The sequence below is a fragment of the Vigna unguiculata genome, chromosome 11 (genome assembly GCF_037176805.1).
Source record: "Vigna unguiculata cultivar grain cowpea cultivar isolate G323 ecotype 2 chromosome 11, ASM3717680v1, whole genome shotgun sequence".
Taxonomy (NCBI): domain Eukaryota; kingdom Viridiplantae; phylum Streptophyta; class Magnoliopsida; order Fabales; family Fabaceae; genus Vigna; species Vigna unguiculata.
Genome location: NC_140802.1, coordinates 17,120,550 through 17,143,609, shown reverse-complemented (window position 1 = coordinate 17,143,609; position 23,060 = coordinate 17,120,550). Strand labels below are relative to the sequence as shown.

At 37.0% G+C, this 23,060-nt stretch overlaps 2 long non-coding RNA genes across 3 annotated transcripts; one reads left to right on the top strand and one right to left on the bottom strand.

Annotated features, from left to right (window-relative positions):
- Window positions 1-4,786, top strand: LOC114170061 (uncharacterized). Of its 2 annotated transcripts, XR_003601038.2 has the most exons (7): window positions 1-368; window positions 433-753; window positions 1,014-1,083; window positions 1,176-1,222; window positions 2,594-2,638; window positions 2,908-4,161; window positions 4,666-4,786. It is a non-coding gene; the product is annotated as an uncharacterized LOC114170061 (long non-coding RNA). The 2 variants fall into 2 exon arrangements; XR_014986415.1 differs by having other exon boundaries at window positions 433-1,083; window positions 4,666-4,785.
- An 11,369-nt stretch (window positions 4,787-16,155) lies between these two features.
- LOC146881584 (uncharacterized) lies at window positions 16,156-17,410 on the bottom strand. The gene is made up of 4 exons (XR_014986242.1): window positions 17,274-17,410; window positions 16,876-17,079; window positions 16,732-16,779; window positions 16,156-16,326 (listed from the first exon to the last, which is right to left on the bottom strand). It is a non-coding gene; the product is annotated as an uncharacterized LOC146881584 (long non-coding RNA).
- Between the last annotated feature and the right edge of the window lie 5,650 nt (window positions 17,411-23,060).

Below are 23,060 nucleotides of genomic sequence, written 5' to 3'. Positions count from 1 at the left end.
TGCGTTCTGTTGCCTCTCTGATTTCTCAACCTTTTCTCTTCACAAACCATTTACTCTCATTAGGGTTTTTTGCCGCCGTGCTAACAAATTTGATCCTCTCATTTCAAAAATACTCAATCCCAAACCCACTCCCTCCCGATTCACTCTCACTCTCACTCTCGTCGAAGGTGGATTAGCACGGTGCCGCCGTAGAGCAGAGGATCACTCTGCGGCAGCCACTGATGAAGAATCACCGTCGTGGACCAAGGTCGTGGAGCTCGCAGTATCGCGGCGTCACTTAAGCTCGCAGTATCACGGCGTCACTTGAGCTCGCAGTATCGCGGCGTCACTTTCTATCGCAGGACTGGAAGATGGGAATCGTACATTTGGTTAGTGGATTTTGGTAATTTTGCTTTGTGATAACACGCTACTGTGTCTGAACACGCTGTGTAGTTTTTTTATTTTTGCAGGGATTGTGGCAAACTAGGGTAATTAGGTGAGGTTGCCATTAGAGGATTCGTTTTAGATTATGTGTTTCACCTTTCTTCATCAACGACGAGGGGCTCGGGGCGGCGGAGGAGACTGGAGGAAGAGAGGGAGGGATTGGTGAGGCGCATGTGGGGGGCGGCGTTGTTGTTGGTGACAACGTGGGCGTCACCGAAGAGGTTGATGTTGTCAAGGTTGAGATTGGGGAGCTGCTTGGAGGAAAAAGACTGTTGGACGACGATGATTAAGGAACAGGGGACAAAGAGGCCATGTCGCTACGTTTTTTTGGTGGGATAATGATTCTCTTGGTCTCCCTATCTTCCTTCATTCTTTTATTCTTCAACGCATGTTTTCTGTTTTTGGTTTCAACAGCTCAAAACTGTTATTTCTTTTGCTGCCCTTCAATTCGTACACTTTTTTATTGTTATTTTTGTTTCAGGGCTTATGATCGAACATGAATGACTTATCAATGAGACTTCATATAATAAAATATTATGTATATTTAATCTGTTCTCTAGAAATTTCTCTTGTAATACTTGAACTTGTAGGTAGCTAATCACAAAAAGAAAGAAAGAGAAGCAGCAAAATAGGGAAAACATCCTTTTTATCTCAAAAAATGTAATTCTTTCTTCCATACACTTTTTTCCATTCAAAAAATAATAATGGAAAACATCACTATAGATGCTAATCTTCCTTTCCATTCCTTGCAGCTCAAATATAGAAACAAAGGCTGATTGAAAAATAACATTATCTCAAGGTATATACTTAGAACATCTTTATGTTATTTAGTCTGCCTTGACCCCATTATGCCACTAGTTTGTTTTTTCTGCTAATGCCACATGTAATACCACATGGTTTATTGTCACGAACATTTTTTCTATATGTCACTTGTAGATTTTTTTTTTATATGATGAATTAGGTTCGAACTCAAGACCTATATGATAGTACAAAAATGCTCTGCCACTTAGCCAATCACCATTTGTTTTAATTACAACATTGATTTCTATATATGGTTCTACTAATTTCTATAGACAAATGCTCTAGCTTCTCTACCACTAAGCTAAAGAGTATTAAATTTTAATAAATGCATTAGTTTCTATATATAGTCTAAAATATGTTTTTTTTTTAATATTTTTAAGTTACCTACGAAAAAGTTCGTATGTAAGTTATCTATGAAAACTTTCGTAGGTAACTTATCTACGAAGATTTTTGTAGATAATTTATATACAAAAATTTTCATAGATAACTAAAGTTCTTTCTTACGACTACCTTCGTAGATAATTTTTGTAGATAAAATTATCTACGAATGCATATTTCGTAGATAAAGTTACCTACCAACTGAATACCTACGAAATCTGTTTCGTAGATAATTCGTAAATAACATCAAGTTACCTACGAAAATTGTCCATTATCTACGAATTCTAAGCATAGATAATAAGCATATTTCTTGTAGTGTTATTCATCATCTTTCTTAATTCTTTTCTTAATTTACTTTTAATTTTATTTTCTCTCATTTTCAAGTTTCATTTCCGTTTTAGGAAATCTGTAAAAGGAACGTGGCAAAAATGGTTCCAAATTTCTATAGTAATAATATTCAAGTAGTATATAAATATGTTTTGAGAAGTTGTTAGTTGTCCGTTGGAAGCAGAGATAATTAAGTTATGACACAATCCAACCATGTGCTTTTTTTTTTCAATTATAGCCATATTAATTACAAAATTAAATTTAAAGTATTACTTCTTATATTTATAAAAGAACACTTTACTTTTAAATTTAATCGTATTTCAAAAGATTAATTAAAATAATAAAATAAACTAATTAAAATAATAAAACGTTATTTTTAAAATTAACTAAAGTACTAATATATATTTAAAATAAATGTCTTAAATACTAATATATATTTAAACTAAAATGTATTCAACACTAATATATATCTCAACTAAAATTTCTTCCGTTAATGTGTTGTTTTTTCATGTGTGAGTTATTAGTTGTAAATACTATACGGATAGTGTATTTAAAAATATAATTTGACCAAATACTTAAACATTCTAAACGTACGAAGAGAAAATATTATCTTCCATTTTTCATTTTTACTAATTATATTCTTATTCTTGTTTTAATTTTGTAGTGATTGACTTTGGTAAACAAAAATCACAGTATCTTCAAAATTGAGGTAACATGAATATTATGCTATAGTTTTTTATCGTAAATGGTGTTAGTTTGAAGAATATATGTATGCATGTGAGTTTTCCTTAGCTCTTTTTTAGAAATTACAATTATTAGATTAGCAATAAGATTCATATTATTATATTGTATCTTGACCTTTATATACCTATTATTATATTTGTTCTTCAACCTATCAATATACCTTTTTTCCCAACTTTATCAATAATGTTCTATTTTCAAAGTTAGATGCATGAAATCTAATTTTGCCAATTTTAGCCAACATTGGCAAAGGACATTATGATGAAAGATTGACCCCAACCAAGGATGGAGGCACATGCTTAAGAAGATTAAGCATGTTTAGAAAGGAAGTTCACTAATCCTTCATCCCTTTCATTTGTGTTTGTTATTTTTTATTCCCTAAGTTGACTTAGTTGAATCAACTTTAGTTGACTTGTTGACCTTTGACTAGGTTTGACTTGTTGACTATAGTTGACTTGACTTAAGCCAACATGCTAATCTATATTTATTTGTTTTGTAGGTTAATTAGGAGTAAGAAAGCAATGCTAGGTGGCGCATGGTGATTGGGGAGCATAAATGATGTGGAGGAGAGAGTAAAGCAAAGGCATAAAACATAAAGTAAAAGGCATGAAGCAAGTGTACCTATGTACCTTTGGTCTCCTTTATTTTTAGCATACTTTGACCACTTTTTGGAGACATATGAGACACATTCTTTGTCTCCTTTTGTGCTAGAACGAAATTAGCATTGCACACACCATAGTTAGCTCTTTTGTCTCTCATTTTTTGTAACCTTATTTGACCTAGTTTCTAGAAGCTAGGGTTAGGTTTTTGTAGAGACATCCTTAGGTATCTTCTATATAAGGGGTGCTCCTAGACATATAAAAGGGTTGAACATTTTGAAGTAAAAACACTCTTGTGTCTCAACCATTTGTGAGAGTTTCCTCCCTAGGGAGTGAATACTTTTAAGCCTTATCTTGCATAGCAAGTGGCGACACACATCCACTCATCTTCAAGGTTGCCATGGCTTCTAGCCCAGCCTTGTAGTGGCGTGCTTCTCACATTTTTACCATTTCTTTCCTATCCATTTTATGTTTTCTTCTTCCTTTAATTGTTCTTGGTTTTCTATGGTTTATGTGCTTTTCATTTCCTTTTTGTTTTGAATCAATCCATCATCTTCATCTTCAAGGAACCTTCACATCTAGATAGCTTGCTATCTTAATGTCTAGTGGGGATGTCACATAGCTTTCTTAATCAACTCACACCATATTCAATAATCTTAAAAAGAAACAAGATAATCCTTCATCACATTAATATGAGGCAAGATTTGAAAAAGTTGTTTGACATGTAAGAATTTCCTCAGACACACACACACACAATTTTAGTTGTATATTTTTTTACTAATATATGCTTTATTTTTATTTATTAACTAGGGTTATACAAACCTACTGAGCTCAAAGAGGATCTAAAGTTTCAAAGTCTAAGTTAAGCAATAACATGTGGACACCAATTAAGGTAGATTACAATTATGTATTTGAAGATCAAATCATGTTTTATTTAAAGGTTAATACCAATTATATTGTTGTTTTCTTATTTTGGTGTTCTAGTGTCCAAAACAATCCAATGGCCATGATTGTGGGTATTACATTTGTCGTTATATGTAGGGATGTCAAAAAAATCCGTATCCTTGGGTATCCACGGATAAAACCCGCAACGGATAGAAAACGGATATTAAAAATGGATACCCGCTACCCGTGGGTACGGGTATTTTTGATACCCGCATGTTAACGGGGCGGGTACGGGTATCATAGTATCTGTACCCGTGGATACCCGTACCCGCTAAACTTACACCCTTTGACATTTTTCTCATTCCTTTCTTTGAAATTGAGTATATACATCAAACCTTATATAGATAATGACGTTTATGGTATGCTTGTTGTCAAATGATATAATCAAAAGAAGAATACTAGGCACATGACAATTGAAGTTTATTATTTGTTTATTTTGTTTATTTTTCAGGAATCAATTGGAGAAAGTGGGTTTGTTGATCAAAACACTAATTAAAGAAATTTCATTGTGTTGAACGTCATTTTATATCTACTTTTACACTTATTTGGACTTGTATCAACTTGAGTTTATTTGAACTTTATTCAAAATTTATGATAGTGATGCATTTTATTTTATTTTATTTGAAGTTATGATTAAATATTTATTTTTAAATATGTTTGCAAATATCCACGGGTACCCGTGGATACCCGTGGATATGAAAAAAATAGACAGGTACCCGCATAACGGATACCCGACGGATATGGGTATGGGTACGGGGCATATATTTATCCAACGGGTAGGGTACGGGAGAGCTACTACCCGTACCCTACCCGCCCCGTTGACATCCCTAGTTATATGAAAGAAATTGTCACATATTGTTAAGTAGGACAATTCCAATAGATGTAAGTTATTATGATTGTATATATAATTCATTTGTAGTAGAATTTTTATTGAGTAATGTAATTTTATTTTTGTTTGTTGTAGTATTTTCCTAGTTGTAGATGTCAATAATATTCTGACAATCAAATCATTGAAGTTAGGAAAGATTGGTGTTTTTATCTCATTAGTAAATGTATATAGGTTAGTTGTATATTGCCTTATATACCTATATAGGGGAGGTTAGGAACAATGTTTTGTATGAAGTATTTTGGCCCCACAATCCGCAAAAAATGGGACATGATAGATGAGAATCGAAAATTTTAGCTCTTCCTTATTTTTTCATGTAATTTCATAATTTTTTTAAATATATAAATTTCATTAAGTTTTGTGTAACTGTGTAAGAATTTCAATTCTCTTTCATTTTAGTCACTCTACAATCTGAATCACATTTGGTTAGTTTTTCATTGGTTGTTATAGTTATCATAAATATTTTTTACACGTAACATTAAAATGAGAAGGAACGAACAAAAAGTTAAATAATTATAAAAAAAATCAAACCAATACACAGGGCTTTTTTCGAAAAATACCATCAATTGATGAATTTAAAAACGCCTCCCATTAATAAAAAATAGATAGTACTTGTTTGAACAAGCGCTATCTATTGTTGAATTGAAAAGGCGTTATCTATTAATGAAAAAGTGATCTTATAGATAACGCTTGTTGAGTTAAGTGTTGTCTATGAGAGCTTCGATAAACAACACTTTTTTTGTAGAAAGCGCTATTTGTTGGAAACTATATAGATAGCGCTTGTCTAAACAAGCGATGTGTGTAAAGTGTCATTACACAGCGCTTTTTTACAAGCGCTATCTATTAATAGACATCGCTCCAATAGACAGCGCTTTTTAAGCGCTATCTATTAATAAAAAAACGCTGTCTATTGACAATTTTGATGGAGTGTCGGATTCAGCGGATGCTCGCACTTGTGGTGGATACCTCTGCTCACCCCCGAGTTATGTGTTACAAGTGTTACAATGAATCAATTTTCCTCATAAACAAGATTAGCCCTTAATGAATTTCAGGCCTCCTGCTACTCTCACCACAGGAGTCAGTCCGCTCTATGTGAGACTAACTGACTCCTTAGAGTGTCAGGATGCAATCCTTACCTTGAATCCTTACCAATTTATATAGATGGGACACCACCATGGACACCCACTAACAGGGACCATGGAATTACGTCCTGACCATTGAAGCACGACCCTGAAATCCTACCTAGGGATTTCCAAGGAATTACACATTGACACGGACCAAGCATACCAAACCAATCAATAAAGATTTATTACACATACACATATTCATCACATACCATCTCTTGATAATTCCCCCTTTTTCATTTCTTTCCCAGTGGTTCCATACCCATCATTTTCTCTCAAAACATAGTTATGGGATTTCAGTTCATGCCAATACCATGCCACTTTAACACCAACCATCTCATTTAGTTTACATGCCAAGTTCATACCATACCCATCATTCACCATCCATGAATCATATCACTCATACATAGCAGTTCATTATATATTTTTCATCATAGTAATCATACCCAAGCAAGTACCAGTCATCCAAGAACAATAAACAACCAATCATCACACTGCCTCGCCCAACTCCTCGCTCAGGCTGAAGGGTCTCGCTTAGGCGAGCCGCCTTCGCCTAGGCGAGGGCTCGAAAAGGGGAACAGTAGCTCACGCGGGATCTCGCTTAGGCAAGACCCCTCTCGTTTGGGCGAGACGCTCGCTCGCTCAGAACGGACATGGGTTGCCTGAGCGACCGCTCGCGTGAAGCAGCTTGGACGAGCCTCTGTTGATCTCGCCTAGGCGAGACATGCTCGCTTGGGCGAGAAAACCAGTGCTCACTATTGTTCTCTCGTGCACGACCACTCAACAAATTGCCAATGGCTCAAAATTATCATACACAGGTTCACATCACATACTAAAAATATTTAAAATGGTAAAATAGTGGCACAAACATCATAACTCAAAAGAAAAGGCGGACCCTAGCTTTCCGTACCTGGAAAACAAGCTAGCGAAACACTCCGACACGCACACAGTGAGCACGACTGTCCCTAGGATGGTTAAAGAGCTGAAACAAACGGTAAAACAGGAAAAGGGACGAGTCATTACAAAACCCTAACGGTAAACAATGAACATAGGCCTAGAAAAGGGGAAACATGAGCTGAGGAGTGACTTATGTGGAGTGGAAGAGTCAGAGTTCGCTTGGGGAGAGTTGACGGCTAACCCTAGTAGAGCTCTGAAAACGTAAGGGAGGTAGTGTTTAGGTTCAGATTGACAAAGTGAGGCTGAAAGGAAACTCTAGCAGCTTTAGGGCCTTAGCACCCTATGGACCACCCTTTAGGCCCAATAGATTATGGTCAACCCTTAAACATTAGGGCAGAAAATTAAAAATGGGCCTTACAAACGTGACAACATCTTAATAAATGAAAAAAAATTTAATATGACTTGGAAAAAAAAGAAAAAAAATTAATGTAATTAAAAAGTAAATATTATCAAATTATCAAAATATCATAATCTTTTAAATAAAACCTCAAGAGGTAAAAAATTATTAAAACTTGAATATTTTTATTTTAATCAATCTTTTTGTTTTTAAAAATTAAAATCAAATAAATCTACACGCTAGTGTAACGTCCCATTTAATAAATAAATCTAATTAAACAAAATGTCGCATAATTTATAAAATCCCAAGAGCACAAGGTTTAAAGTATAAAGGATCATACAATCATCCAAATATACTAATAATGAAAATAAGGCATTATACAATGCCATAACAGAAAGAATAAAAGGTTCACAGTTATACAAAAGAGTTTGCTCTTGAGCCAAATATTACATAGGCCATAGTGCCTTAAAAGGATACTTGGAGTAAGGAGATCCCACCCAAGATAAGCTATGTTGCGGGGTTTCCATCACCCTGATGACCACTAAGGGTTCCCACATCTGCTCACATCAATAAATTGATGATCATCGCAAATGGAGAAAACCACACAAGCAACAGAAAGGGTAAGCCAAAGTAAAAAAGTTTTATCATACAATTGAGCATGTAATTTAAAAGTCAAGAATACATGAATCAACCAAACATGTGATAGCAACCAAGCAAGACTCTAAGACTCAATTATCCGGATACATATAATTAGTCGGATTCACTGGATGCTTGCACTTGTGGTGGCCTTTACTGCTCTACAGAGCCATTGCCAATGGGTTTCACCCTACCACGTACAAGGTTAGCCTTCAAACATCTAATGCCATTATCCTGCCAAAGACTAGGGCCTCCTACTACTCTCACCACTTGAGTTAGTACGCTCTTCATGAGACTAACTAACTCTTTAGAGTTTCAGGATGCAATCCTTACTTGAATCCTTACTTAATTATATACTGAGGCACCACCATGAAACCTTACTAAGAGATTTGTGGAATTACATCCTTAACATGAGGCACCACCATGAGATCTCATGAAGAGATTCATGGAATTACGTCCTAAACCATAAAGCACCACCATGAGATCTCACCAAGGGATTCATGGAATTACGTCCTAAACCATGAGGCACCACCATGAAATCTCACCAAGAGATTCATGGAATTACGTCCTAATCCATTCCATAGTCATGTCTCACAAACCTAACATAGAATTATCATGCATAGCAAATCTCATGCCAATATTCAACCAACCATCTTATCATGTTCTAGACGCACAATCATACCAAACTCATGAATTACAGTCCCAATATATCATATATAGCATATATGGCATCATAACTTGAATTGTTTAAAGCACACATCATCCAATCATGTGACACACACTCATATACACTCAACTCTATCAATCCCGCTCAGGCTAAAGAGCTCTCGCTCAGGCGAGCGGAATCCCTCGATTAAGTTACTTGCTCTCGCTTGAGCGAGACTGCAAACATAGGCACGTCGAGGTCTCGCTCAAGCTAGTTCATCTCGCTCAAGCGAGACCACTATCTCTCAAGCGAGACCACTATCTCTCAAGCGAGTGGCCTTCGCTTAGGTGAGCCCTCGAAACAGAGAAGGGGGTGAGTTGTTGCTGTTCTCGCTTAAGCGAGAGCTTTCATTTGAAGCGACCAACCTGCTCGCCTAGACAAGTTCAGTAGAACTCACTACCCTCCCTCGTGAAAAACCAGATTCAAACCATCATAATAGTGCAAGAAACATGTTATCACGTAATAAACAATATATGTTCTTACGGAACCGAGGTCTGTAGTCCACAAATCGGTCAAAGGTCTTGATTGTCTTGCTTCGGGTCGGTCTTCTCTTGCTTCCAAGGGGACTTGAGGGAGGCACAGGGGACCTGCAAAAGACACTCTGATGCCTAAGTCAACACTGGTGATGTCAGGGTTTCAGAGAATAATTTAATGCGTAATCAATGCATAGAACAGTGTGCTATTTATACCTTTTTACCTGTGGGTCCTACCTGTGATGGGCCTTTGGGCCCAATATCTCTCTTATGGTTATTTTAAGATCCAGTGTTAACGAGGGAATTTACCAAGGGTCCTTCGAATGTTGGCGGTGCCCGGTATTCGGCCATGAGATGCGTCGAGGGTAGTTTTCCTTCGGAGGGGTGCCTCTCGCAAGGTAAGCGGCCACGGGGTTTTGGTTGTAAGCCGTGTTGTTCAGAAGGAGCGTCTTCGTGAAAAGGAGTGTGAGGTTAGGTGAGGGTCGTGTTCTCCATGTGGAGGTGTCCTTGCGTTGTAGGCTGCCATCATGCCTTTTGGGGGCCGTGTAGTTCTAGATGAAGGCGTCCTTGCGTGGCAGGCGGCCATCGTGTCTTCTGGGGGCCGTGTACTCGGGTACGGTTGGGACAGTATACATCAACCACCCAACACGTAAAAGAAACCATACAGGCACAATAACTTCAAAATAGTAGAACCCTAGCTTCCCTTACCTGGATAATGATAGCCAAAGACACTGACACCTAAGCCAACGAGCACTAAAGCTCTAGGATGAGATTCAAGAGCTGGAAACACTAACACAGATTGAAAACGAGGTTATCAAGATGAACCTCTGTTGGGAACCACGAAAATAAGACTAGAGAAGAGAGGATATGTGTTGAAGACCAACTTACGTGGAGTAGAAATGGGGTTGAGCTAGCTTGAAGAGGGATGGAGCCAAACCCTAGCAGAACTCTCTTGGAGGAGAAATAAGAGAGTAAGTGAACTGCTTTGGAAAAGTGCAGAATGAATGGGAGCAAGTGGTTGTAAGAGGGGTCTTGGGTACCTTATGGGCCAGCCTTAGACGCAACAGATAAGATCAGACCCTTAAACATTAAGGGCAGAAAAAGTGGACCTTACATTCTCCCCAACAACAAAAATTTTCGACCTCGAAAATTCACTGATGAGGTTGGAGGAAAACTATGTTTTCCCCATTTTCTCTAACAACCACCACTTTGACATGATTGATATAATGACTCCAACACCTATAGTCACTAGAAACTTTGCCTCTGTGCTAAGTGATATGTGTTCAACGATGTAGATTGGTTTAGTCACTACTCTCGAAGCAACTCCCAACCTCCAACCTTAAAACTGGAATGCTCCTTCATACCCGACCAACCAACTTGTTTCTGATATACTGACTCACCTTCCATATGCTCTCCACTAACTTTGGTAGGTTTTTACCAACATCTCCTTTAATCTCAGGTCTCAAACTAAAACATGTTAGTTACCACTTCACATAACCTTGTTCTCTGCTTTAAGCATCACTCTACTGAGTTGATCACACTTGACTTCTAGCATCAACGCTCTTGACCACTTTTATGCATAACGACACTCATAACATCTTGCTTCCTTTGTTGGCTTCAACCAAGGTAACAAAGTTCACTACCAAGTTATTCCATTTCCAATTTAAAACTTTCAACTATTTTAACCACCATATTAATTTTGGCATCCTATCTTCATTTTTGATCTCTTAACTTGTAACCATCATTCTGCAAAAACCTCTGAACAATAACTTTCCTTGACCTCAAATCTCTAGTTTGGCCTGTACTAAGCAACTCTATGATACACCTCAAACTAAGATTGCCCGATTTGCCTTTTTCCCAACCTTTTTGAGAAACTCACTCGTTTGTGCCATGTGACTAGACTAATGAAATCACCTCACACCTTCTCTTCCCAACTCAAACATTTATACTTCTCCACCAACTGTTACTCTTACCTTGTCAAGCCCAGATCTTGAGTTCCCTTCTAAGAGTAAGCACCTACTCTTACTTCCTTACTTCTAGGTTGGCACCCTAACTTGAAACCATAACTCAACCATCTCCTATTCCTCTTGTCCAACTTCCTATGTGCAACTCTACACTTCCAACTCTGAATGATCATTGAACACTCTTAAATGATACTCACAAGAACGAAACCTTCGATGTTTTTAAAGAACCAGTCTTCGTAGTAACTACTAGGTCATAGTAAGATAGTTCTTCTTGTAACGTCCCTACTGGAAATTACTTAATTAAAATAAATAAATAAGAAATGAAAATCAAACGACAAAATTTTATTATTTCCAAACTCGGGAAAATTTAAAACATTATTCAATGTGCCAAAATTTGATTAAAGCTAAAGTAATAATCTTATTACAATTTCCAAAATTCGACAAAATAGAAGAAAACATAATTTATTTCCTAGATCAAGTCCCCAAGCTAGCCCTTTCTCCGTCTCTATGCATCGCCAACATCACCTGTAATATTATCTGCTCCCGTGTATCAAATCAAACGATCATCGCCAAACATAAACAAAAAGGGTGAGCTCATAATGAAAATAACACACACATTAATAATATCAATTACCCAACTAATTTAGTCTACTTAATTCTTGGCCAAGACCTTAATACCTCAAGGCTTTTAAACTTCAAATCACACAAATAGTTAGCCTTGGATTAAGGATTTATGATGGTCACACGAACCTCCCCGCTCGTGGTCCTGCCTCTACGAACCTCCCCGCTCGTAGTCCTGCTCTACGAACCTCCCCACTCGTAGTCCTACTCTACGAACCTGCTCGTCCGTAGTCCAACACACGTGATCCACGAGTTACGTACCTCCCCGCACGCAACATCTCTCAAGTGTGAGCACGGAACATACGAACCTACCTCGCTCATATCCCCACATGAGAGTATCAGGATATCAACTTCCCCACTCATACCATCACGTGTTCACCACCATGCATGAACTTACCTGCTCATGGCACAACATCCCTTGATCCAAGTATCGCATCAATGCATGAAAAAAACACACACAAGCCACTGACCACAAACCTGTGCAGACCGCCTGGCAGAACATCCTCGTCGCTAGGCGCTAGGCTCCAGATAACCCCACTGTTTTAGGGTCTGTCGCCTGGCGAAACACACCTTGCCGCCAGGCGCCACGCGGTGTAGGGACTTCCTTGGAGGTCCTATCGCCTGACGCATACAACCGAACCGCTAGGCGCTATACTAGTAGCGATATCTACTGATTTAGCACCCCAAAATAGATTGGCTTAGAGCCCAAAGTATTTCCTAAAGTCCAGAAATACACTTGTCACTTAAGGTTAGACTCATGGTAATATACATTTCTCACAGGGCTCAAATGTCTATCATTCATAATTTTCAATTCCCTTATTCAAATCCTATGATTTTACCAAGTCCTTTAACATTGCATAAAACCTCAATGAAGCTCATGGAAAAGGTCCACCAATTCCAGGACATAAATAATTAAACTACCTGCTGCTTCCCTACCGAAATGATGCCAACCTTTTATTCAATCTCTTCCACCCAAAGCTACACCAATTTATGATTTAAACCTTACCCGAATAGATAGTAAGTGTCCAAAAATCATAGTTTTATATCCAACAGAACATTACCTTTTCCTAGCACCTCCAAACTTACCATCAACATTATTCTTATCATGTTCACAATGTCATATGCAGACCCACTCTCACATACTAATAATTTATACACCTTCATATTCTTTTCAGTATAGCCTTCGACTTACCACAATTTAGTTTAATATTCTCGTCCACCTAAATTTATCATAAGATCCCATACACCACTCTCGGCCTCTACACCATCAGAACACCAAGTTGGAAAACCCCCAATTATCGCCTAGCGGTAAATAATGCACCGCCAGACGACGTAACAGGTCTTGGAAGCTTCCCAATTTTTCCCTCTATGTGAAGAACCCCTACGTTTTTCCCAACCCGTCTCACCATTCCACTAGGTCGAACCCTTATGCACATCTAGAAAAAAAATGCACATAGATGGATACGAATACTTAATAATCAGACACATAAATCAATTCCTAATTAACTTTGCTCCACCTCTATCACTAATTCCATGGTTATGCCACACCTTTGATATGAAACTTTAGCACCAAATCCAATTATTCAAATTATATTAGTAAAAATGAAACATAGTACACACCAACCAATTCCAGAATTTACAATGACTTCTGCATCACAACACCACAAAAATTGTGCAGAATAGTGTCGCACTGCCTGACGGTAGTTCATCACCACCTGATGGTTCATAGCAGAACCCAAAAACTGATATGTTGCCTGGCGGCACATTCATGCCAGCCAAGCCGTTGCTGAGCGAAAACCAAGAATTTTGCGGAAAGCAGCATAAACGGAAGGGGATTTCATACAATTTCATTCATACAAGGCACAGTAGATTATATATAATTAAAAACATAGGCAAGCAGCTCCCCTTACATTTAAAGTATGATTATCATGTTCCCATATTTGCCCAAAATCCGTCATGATCATGGAACACCTAGTCATAGTGATATCATGAATAATGGCCTTTTTCACACACTTATAACATCATAAACTTGAGCTAACATATATAGGTTCATATATTCAATATAGCTCAACAAGCACTACCAAAACATACTCATCAATCACACATCTATATTATATATATATATATATATATATATATATATATATATATATATATATATATATATATATATATACATTCACCAATCAAAGCCATACCAGCACTTAAGAACACTTAATCATCCATAAATAATAATACTATTAGGGAATTAAAACAACCAATCATGAGTGATGTATATCTCTAGATTCAGACCTCCGATGCAAATCTCCACTATTCAAAGTGAATAACAACATGTTATGAATCACCTGTCAAACTTTCACCTAAATTGGACGGTTACCAAATCGGGAAACGCAGTTTTATGAAAACTGCACAAACAAGAAAAATTTGTGTCGCCTAACGCCCAAAAATGAAGAGCTTGGCGTCTGGCGGTATAAAACCTGCGCCTGGCGGTCCCTGTTGCACTAAAAGTACGAAAAATTACATTTTTGCACAGTGTTCACATCGCCTGGCAAAGTCACCCTTGCTGTCAGGCGGTTCATCACAAAAAACCTAGAATTGGGTTAATATTCATGCGTCGCTTGGCGGCACATTCAAAGCCGCTAGACGGTTTCTGGGAATTTTCCAAAAACGCGTAAAGAGAGAGATTTTTATCATACAAAGGCATCACATTCATACATTATAACACGTAAATAAGTAGAAATCATATACACATATAAAGGAACTCCCCTAACCTGGAATCCTTGCTCCCAAATGGTCTTGCCAAGCCTTTCTTTGAAGAGGTCTAAGAACCTTCCTCTCCTCTACCAAAATTCTTAGCTTCCACTCTTCCAAAAGCATGTTTTGATGTCTTTGAAACCTCTCCCTTCAACACCATGAAAATGCAGTGCTAATTCCCCCTCTAATTCTCTTCTCTCTCAAAGTTAATGTCTCCCTTAATCACCATTTCCTACTAAAACGAAAATTAATTAAAATTTGCTTAATGGTTATTCAATAACCATTAGTAGAATGTCTCTCAACCCATTAGGCTGCCTCTATTGGCAGCTAGGGTTCCTTTGCCTTTTCATCTCCATGCCAAATGAAATTTTGGCAAAAAGAAAGTTAATTTCATTCTTAGCAAGGTTTGAACCCACAACCATTCAATTACAAAGTCAATGCACAACAAATTCAACCAATTCATGTTTCGTGATAATTCCTAAAATTTTAGGATTACATTATCACTAATCACATTCAAACATATCCTTAAAATAATGCACGATTTAAAATAGCATACAATTTGGCATACATAGGACTTGAACCCATGCAATTTCACACCATTAAGTACTCTTAACCATTTGAGCTAGTACTTCTCCACATCATAATAATTCGCATTAAATGCCATGAAGGCTCTTATTACCCTCATTTATTAAATAATTATTTATTTAATTATTTAAATTTCTCGGGTCTTACACTTCTCACGCACCTCTTACCATCCATAAGCACCATTTGCCACTATCCTGTTGCGCTACTCTGATCCATACACAAGGTCACTTATTTGTTCACTCAAAATGATGATCTTTTCATGTCTACCATGACCAGGAAGCAATTGTCGTTGAGAAAACTTCCTCAAAACCTCTATAAAAGTTGCAAAACTCTTCAAACTCCCCTTTTTATAGCCTTAGCATTCCATTTCTCAACATCGTATCCACCCTTCACTACAAAAAATCGTGTAAGTTGTGACGTTTATTTTTGTATATTACGACATTTTTAAACGTCGTTATTTACGCGCGCGGCGTTTTCTGAAAACGTCGTAATTCTTGCCGTCACAAAATATAATATGGCGTTTTAAAGTGAAACGCCGCAACAAACGCCATTTTATACGTTGTATAAAATGACGTTTTTAAGAAGTAATTAATGACAGTTAAAAATGACGTTATTTACTTACTGAAAAACAAATCCAATGAAAAGAACGACACTTATAAATGTCATAATTCACATTGTATTATTACATTTATAAATGTTCCTATTATAAATAATTCTTAAATAAAATATTTTATTATTTATTATTATCCACTTATATTTATAATTTTTTAATTCAATATAATATTTTTTTAATAATAACAATTTAAATTATATAAAAACTTGTAAAAATAAAATGAAAATATACAAAAGAAATGACAATTTTTTTATTTCATTGATTGTTTAAAAATTACAAGTACCCACCAAGAATTCAAATATACAAACATAAAATAGATAATATTAAAAGATATTATCAAGTCATAATACATTTTTATACTTAAACCTAATCCTAAACTATTTTTTTCCTCCTATTTTGCTCCTCCATTTGATCATGCTTCATCATTGGGAGACGATACCTCACTTTGAACATCATCTGTCCACGGAATGAATAAATAATATAAGTATTTGAATAATTTTAAAATAACAAAACAATAAGTTTAAGAAATTTTCTTAAGTAAATTATCTAGATTTTTTCTTAAGTAGAAAATCTAAATAAAAAGTGGCAAAGAAATATGACAGAGATTGATGCTTATCTATAAAATTGATAAATGATGCTTAGCATTGTTAAAAGAAACACGTGTATGTAGGTGATGGTACAACTATATGTTATAATATATTATTGAAAAATAGTTATATATTAGATGAAACTTTAGTCATGGATAAATTTTAGTAAATACTAGTGTGATAGAAAGAATGTGATGTCATATCTCAAATAATAATACTAATAAGAAAATAATAAACAATAGTAGCAATCAACAAAGGGTTGGATTTCCCCTACAGCAGATCTTAGCAGAGAAGCTTTCTTTGCATACTTTTCTAACCATTCCTGCAAATAATCAAGGAATGCCGAGTCTTGATTAATTAGCACATGTGAGGCAAACACATGAAGACGAATATAAACTTAATCTCAAGTCACATGTACCTCAATTTTATGATGGAAGATTGAACCAATCAAGAAAGGAAGTGATACTCCGATTGTTGTTGCAATAATAATTAGAAAGAATCTCAATCACATTCTTTATGTTAAACTAATTCTATAATTCCTTAAGGATGAAACCCTTTAGAATACATAGCTTCCAGTATGATGAAGCATGACATCAATTTGTTCACCATCCTCAATTTCCAACTGCAACAACAAAATTATAAGTTAAAACCAAAAACTGCAGAGTTAAGAACATGAACAGAAAAGAAGAAAACACAAACCTCATCAGGAGTATGTTCATAGCAACAAGCCAATAACAATTAAATGTCATTATCAAATACTAGAGAATCTCCTTAATATCTACTTCAATACCAAGTTCAATATTCATGTTTAAATACCTCAGTTGGGTGAATTTGGCATCGGAAGGTAGCTAGAGCATGAGATTGAGTCTGAGTATAGGTATAAGAACAAGAAAACAACATCAATCAAAAGTGACCATTTAAGATTGGGAGAGACATCAAGAGTAGGGGGCACAATATGGTATCTTCCTCTTGAAAACTTGCAGAAACCAAGCAATGCTACCTCCAAATCTGATGTCTTTAGTGTTGGGAATTTTTGTGGTAGAAGTGGCGTCTGAAAGGAGAGTAATTGATATCGTTGTCGTTGACGCGATCAAATTACCACTACTTTAGCAACTTCAGTATTGCCAGTTTGTAGTGAAGAAAATAGTTAGGGTTAAGATAACCCTGAGTCGTCTCACAACGAATACGGAATTGATCTCAAATATTTGATTCTCAAAAATGCAATTTAAAACTAGCAACTATAAAAATAGGGAGGTTTTGATATGCAAAGAAAATGACACGGAAGATTGTAAACACAGTAATAGTAAATAGGTCAATTCCACTGCTTTTTCTAAATAAGATTCTTCATTGGTTATCTAGAGATTATTGTTAAATTAATTATTGTTGTTGATTTACAAATAAATCAATGTAAAGACTCAATTCATTTGTTGGCATCCTCACTCTTAATCAAAGTACAGTCTCAATTAAAAGTGAGAATTATTAGATTGTCCATAGTAAATTCAATCAAAGTACAGTCTCAATTAATTTTAATATGCCTAATCATGTCTATTCCTTTGTTTCTTTACCAAATAGAAAACTTAATTAATCAAAGTAAAGTCTTGACTAATTTTAGTTAAAGTAATTACCTCTAATCAAATTAAAGTCTCAATTATTGGCAAAAATTTATTTAATCAAATGAAAGTTTCTAAACAAAATCAAAGTAAAGTCTCAATTTAATTTAAAAACCTTTTAACTCATATGATTAGCATGCATGTAGATTTTAAATCATTATTTTCTATTCGATTAAGAAGCAAAGGACATAGATAAACAAAAACCACAACAATAATCAAAATAACAAAACATATAAATTCATCTAACCTCAGAATCCATTTAAGAAATTACAGTGGAATCAACCCTTAAAGCTTAGCCCTCCATGGCTTTGATGGAATACATGATAATATGATGAAGAGAAAATAAAAGAAAGAATGAGAGATGTGGTGGAGACGGTATCTGCCAAAACCAGAGAGTTCTAAGTGTCTAAGCTGTAAGCTCTAAATTTCAGTCGTGAATTGTGTCCCGCTTCTACTCCCTTAAGTCTCTTTATATAGGCTTCCACTGGACTTTGGGCTTTATCTGTCAGTTGCTAAAATCTTTTATTTTTATTTAATTAATTAGCAACTTAATTTCTGTCCAATTTCCAATTCTGCCCCTCTTATTTAAGCATTTTTACCAAATTGACCAGAATTTGACCAGAATTGACTGCTGACTTTGACTAGTTGACCAGAGTTGACCAGTTGACCAGTTTGACTGTTCTATCAGACGCTGACACGTGGCAGTGCAGATTCTCTCTCCAGAATTAGGGTTTCACTCTCACACTCTTCTCCCTCCCTCGTGACGGCGGCTGCTCCGACGTGTGGCTGCTCCGGCGAGCTCGTGGTGGCTGCAGAACAAGTGGTGAACTGCGCGGTGGTCCGGCGAGCGGAGGTGTGGCAGTTCTGTTGCAGCGGCGTGGTGGTCGTGGTGGTGTGCTCGTCTCGCGCGTTGCAGAGGTGAGAAGATGGTGCCGCGATGATGGTGGCGCTGCGGGAGTTCAGTGGTGGCGTGAAGCTGCGCAGGTTCATGGCTCGCGCAGATGCAGGTGTAGGCGCGGTGGAGATGGCGATGGTGGTGGCGCGCGGAGCTATTGGACGCGAGAATGGAGAAGATGGTGGTGTGCTCGCGGTGGCTCGCGGTGGCTGCGGAAACGGAGCACGCGATTTGTGGTTGCAGGTTCGTGGTGGCTCTCTGCGGAGAAGATGACCGCGAGTGGCACCGCTGGATGGTTCGCGGTGGTGGCTGCGCGGAGCTTCTGCTGCTGTTGCGTTCTGCTCCGGCGAAGTGAAGGAAGATGGTGGCGCTGTCACGGTGCAGATTCCGGCGAGGCGGCGGCGGCTGCCGTGGAGGGTGGAAGGAGAGGAGAAAATTAGGGTTAGGGTTTTGGGAGATGAAGATGATGACGTGGCAGAATCTGAGTGGTCAATTGGGTGAGTGGAGGATTATGACACGTGGCGGCTTATGGTTGGCTAATTTTAAAAGGTGAGGATTGCCACATGGCATGATCCGGTTGAGTGGAGTTTAAGTGGTAGGAGGGGTGCAACTTAGTGAAAACTGGGGGTGCAGAACATGTTTTTGTGGTCTACTTGAGGGAGGAGTGTGCAAATGAAAACTGGGGGTGCATTTAGCTCCTGATTTATTCTTTTTCAGAATTTCTTGATTTTGGACTTATTTTGTAACTTTGAATATTTAAAATCACACTATTAATTGACGAAAAATAAATTTCAGCTGCATTAACAAACGTTAGAATATCCAATAATATTTTATGCAACTAAAATCAATTTTTACGCCACTTTTACCAAACTTACTCAATAAATCCAATAATCACAAATCCTAATTAAATCAATCTTTAAGCACAGAAAATTCAATTAAATCCCCAAATTTAAATATTAAATGAGGTCAAAAATTTGAACTCATCAGTAATTGATCTCACGCAACCAGATGAATAAATGATTCTGCTTGACTAGATTACAAGGCTTTCTAATGAAGGGAAAATCCTGAAAGCACCTCATACAAAGCTAAACCCAAACATTTAAAAAAAATCAAGATTTAATTTTTACCCAACACCAAAAATCTGAAATAAAAAAAGAAACATAATCAAAGTATCCCAAAAATGAAGCGCCAATTCAATAAAAAAAGAAAAGACAAAAGGTAAGAGATAGTCACAACAACAAACAACGTCACACCAATGCAATAGAAGAAACACGAAATAGGTAAGAGACACGAAATAGAAGAACGATCAGTGAGATGCACAAATCAAAGCACAAAACAAAAAGTGGGAAACCTAATTTCAAGAAAAAACCACTGGCTCACAATAGAAGTAAGATTAAAACGGTTTAGCTGGAAAAACTAAGAAATCGAGAAATCGAGAAGCTAGAATTTGGGAGGTACCAAATGTATATACGTTAATAGGATTTGAGGGTGAAAAGTGGATTCCAAGCAAAGACTCACCAGAGTGAGGGTTTAGGATGAGCGATTCCGATGAGGGTGGGCGATTTGGGGTGGTTTTGGTGAGCTTCATTAGGATGAGCGATTTCGATGAGGGTGGACGGTTTCGGGTGGTTTTGGTGAGCTTCAATGGTGTTGGTGTGAAAGGATCGTAAGAGAGCCGACATGTGGTGAGGTACAAGTGTGATGACACGCAATGAAGTATAAGTGTGATACCCACGTTGAGCTCCAAGTAGAGTCGGAGAAGGTCCATCTACGGTGGATATGAGGTATGTGAAGGTGGCGGTGTTGGTAAGGAGAGGTGGAATGGTGGTGAAGTTTTTGCGAGGAGTGACTGCGGTGGGAGAAATTGAAGAAAATTAGGGTTTAGAAGGAGGAATTTGAATAAGAACATTGAGTTGGGGTTTAGGGGAGGGGGAAAGAAATTTGATAAAAAAGGTTCTCAAAATTTTAAACAAAAACTTTCCGAGACTTGAAAATTAAAGGTTGCAAGAAATTTTAGACAAGAAAAAAAAATTTTATTGTAGAATGATATTTATAAAATGTCATAATTTTTAATAATAGTATGACATTTAATAATACGACACCTAAAAACGTCATATATTGCATGTAAATTATGACAGTTCCATAAACGTTGTATTATATTGCAAAAAGTGACATTTTCAAATAAACGTCATATTAAAAATGCCATAATATACATGATTTTTTGTAGTGCTTTTTAAAATTGTATGTCCTACTAGTCACTCCAACCTTAGTCAATACTCTTCTTGCACATTTTGAAAACTCTCTTCGCACTTGGGAAACTTGCTGCTAAGCCTTGATGATACCATCACCCTGTTTGAAATTTCTTACTTTCATCATGTTTCCACTCTTTAAATCCATAAGCCCGAAAAGCCAATCCTCCCTTATCCAACATTTTCCTTTGAACAATCTATCCTACCAATACCTTTCCTTTAAGATTTACCAAAATTGCATATATTCAGGTTATCCTACTGAGTCCATACCACTACACCCCTAATAACCCTTCACCCACTTCTTTTACTTCGTACTTTGAGCATGAATATCCAATTGGGAATAATGGCATTGGTTCTGCTTCACACACCGACGCATTAGTGAACACCACCCCTTCCTTGGTGGAAATTCCAATACCTATTTTGAAGCCATGTTTAGAAACCTTTCCATAACTGAGATCCTTTGTGTCTAACCTTCCCTTTCTTTTGTTAAAAACCTTTGAGTCACATGACACTATGTCTCCACCTTTCAACTTGTCCCTCACTTGATACAGAACCACTGACTTGTCTCCTTGAATCGAAGAATATCACTTTGTTGGGTATCATATCCAATAGGAATGAGATTTGGAAAAATAACCAATTCATCCTTGATATTATATCCCACCCTTACCAAGGGAACAATTCAAATCGACTTCAATTTGAATCCTTTGATAACCACAGAACAAACCACAGACTCGAGCAGTCTTCACTTGATTATAATTATTGTGAAACCACCGTCTAAATTCTTACTCCCTCTTACATATGACCCTGACTTGTTCACCATACTAGCGACACTAAGAGGTATACGACCCCAATCACAAGCATCACCTTCGTAATCTGCATCTTTGAATGAGATTATTTATGCTAACAACCTTAGCATCACCCATCATAGACACCATGTCAACAACTAAAAACTTTTCTTTTCATTTCCTCCATCATTGTGCTCCGACATCAATTCAATTGTCCTTCCATACCAGAATAACCTTTAAAGATGTGCCTCTCCTTCTGGTACGCGAAACCTTCCACCTTATATCCAAGGTCAAATGTTCTGCTCATGGGAACTACTTTTCCTCGAAACATCCTACTAACAAATTGAAAAGCCCATTCACCACCTTTTGATTATTAAACCTAGTATGAAACCTTTATGCCACTTCTTTCCTATCCACAAATTTCTTTCCCCCTACTTAGGAAACATCATCTTACCTAGCTGATCTGTAAACTCTTATCCCTCTCAGCTTTCCACTAGAGGTTTTTTGTCTTTTTACACTTCACGGTCTTCGCCTTTCTTAGCTTTCTAATTGCTAAGCAATCTCACCACTTTCTGCAACCTAGGATTTGCCAATTTTGCCTCTTCTACCAATCCAAGAAAGCACTAGATATGGATATACGACTATATCCGATGACACTTCTTCTAACATTGTGTAGCCACAGAGCTTTGAACCTTAACATTGTCAGGATGTAGAATGAAATTGATTTCCTCAAACGATGTTACACTTACAGGCACTGATATCTTTCATTGTTCTAACCTTTGGACTCAACTCCTTTTGGAAAACTTGTAGTATCTATTTCCAAGAACCTATCCTTGAAGCTCCCTCTGACTTAACGTTGTTTTATGAACTCTAGCACCTTCCCCAGCCTATTAACCCAAAACTTAGCTTTCCTTGCTCGACGATATACATCATACATCAACTTCCTATCTTTGAGGCAAGAAGTTGTCTCAGAGACCTCGACCAACACTTGTATGGTGAGTAGGCCAAGTTGACATTGGATCTGCATTCCCTTATCTCTATAGACACCATATGCAAAGCGTAGA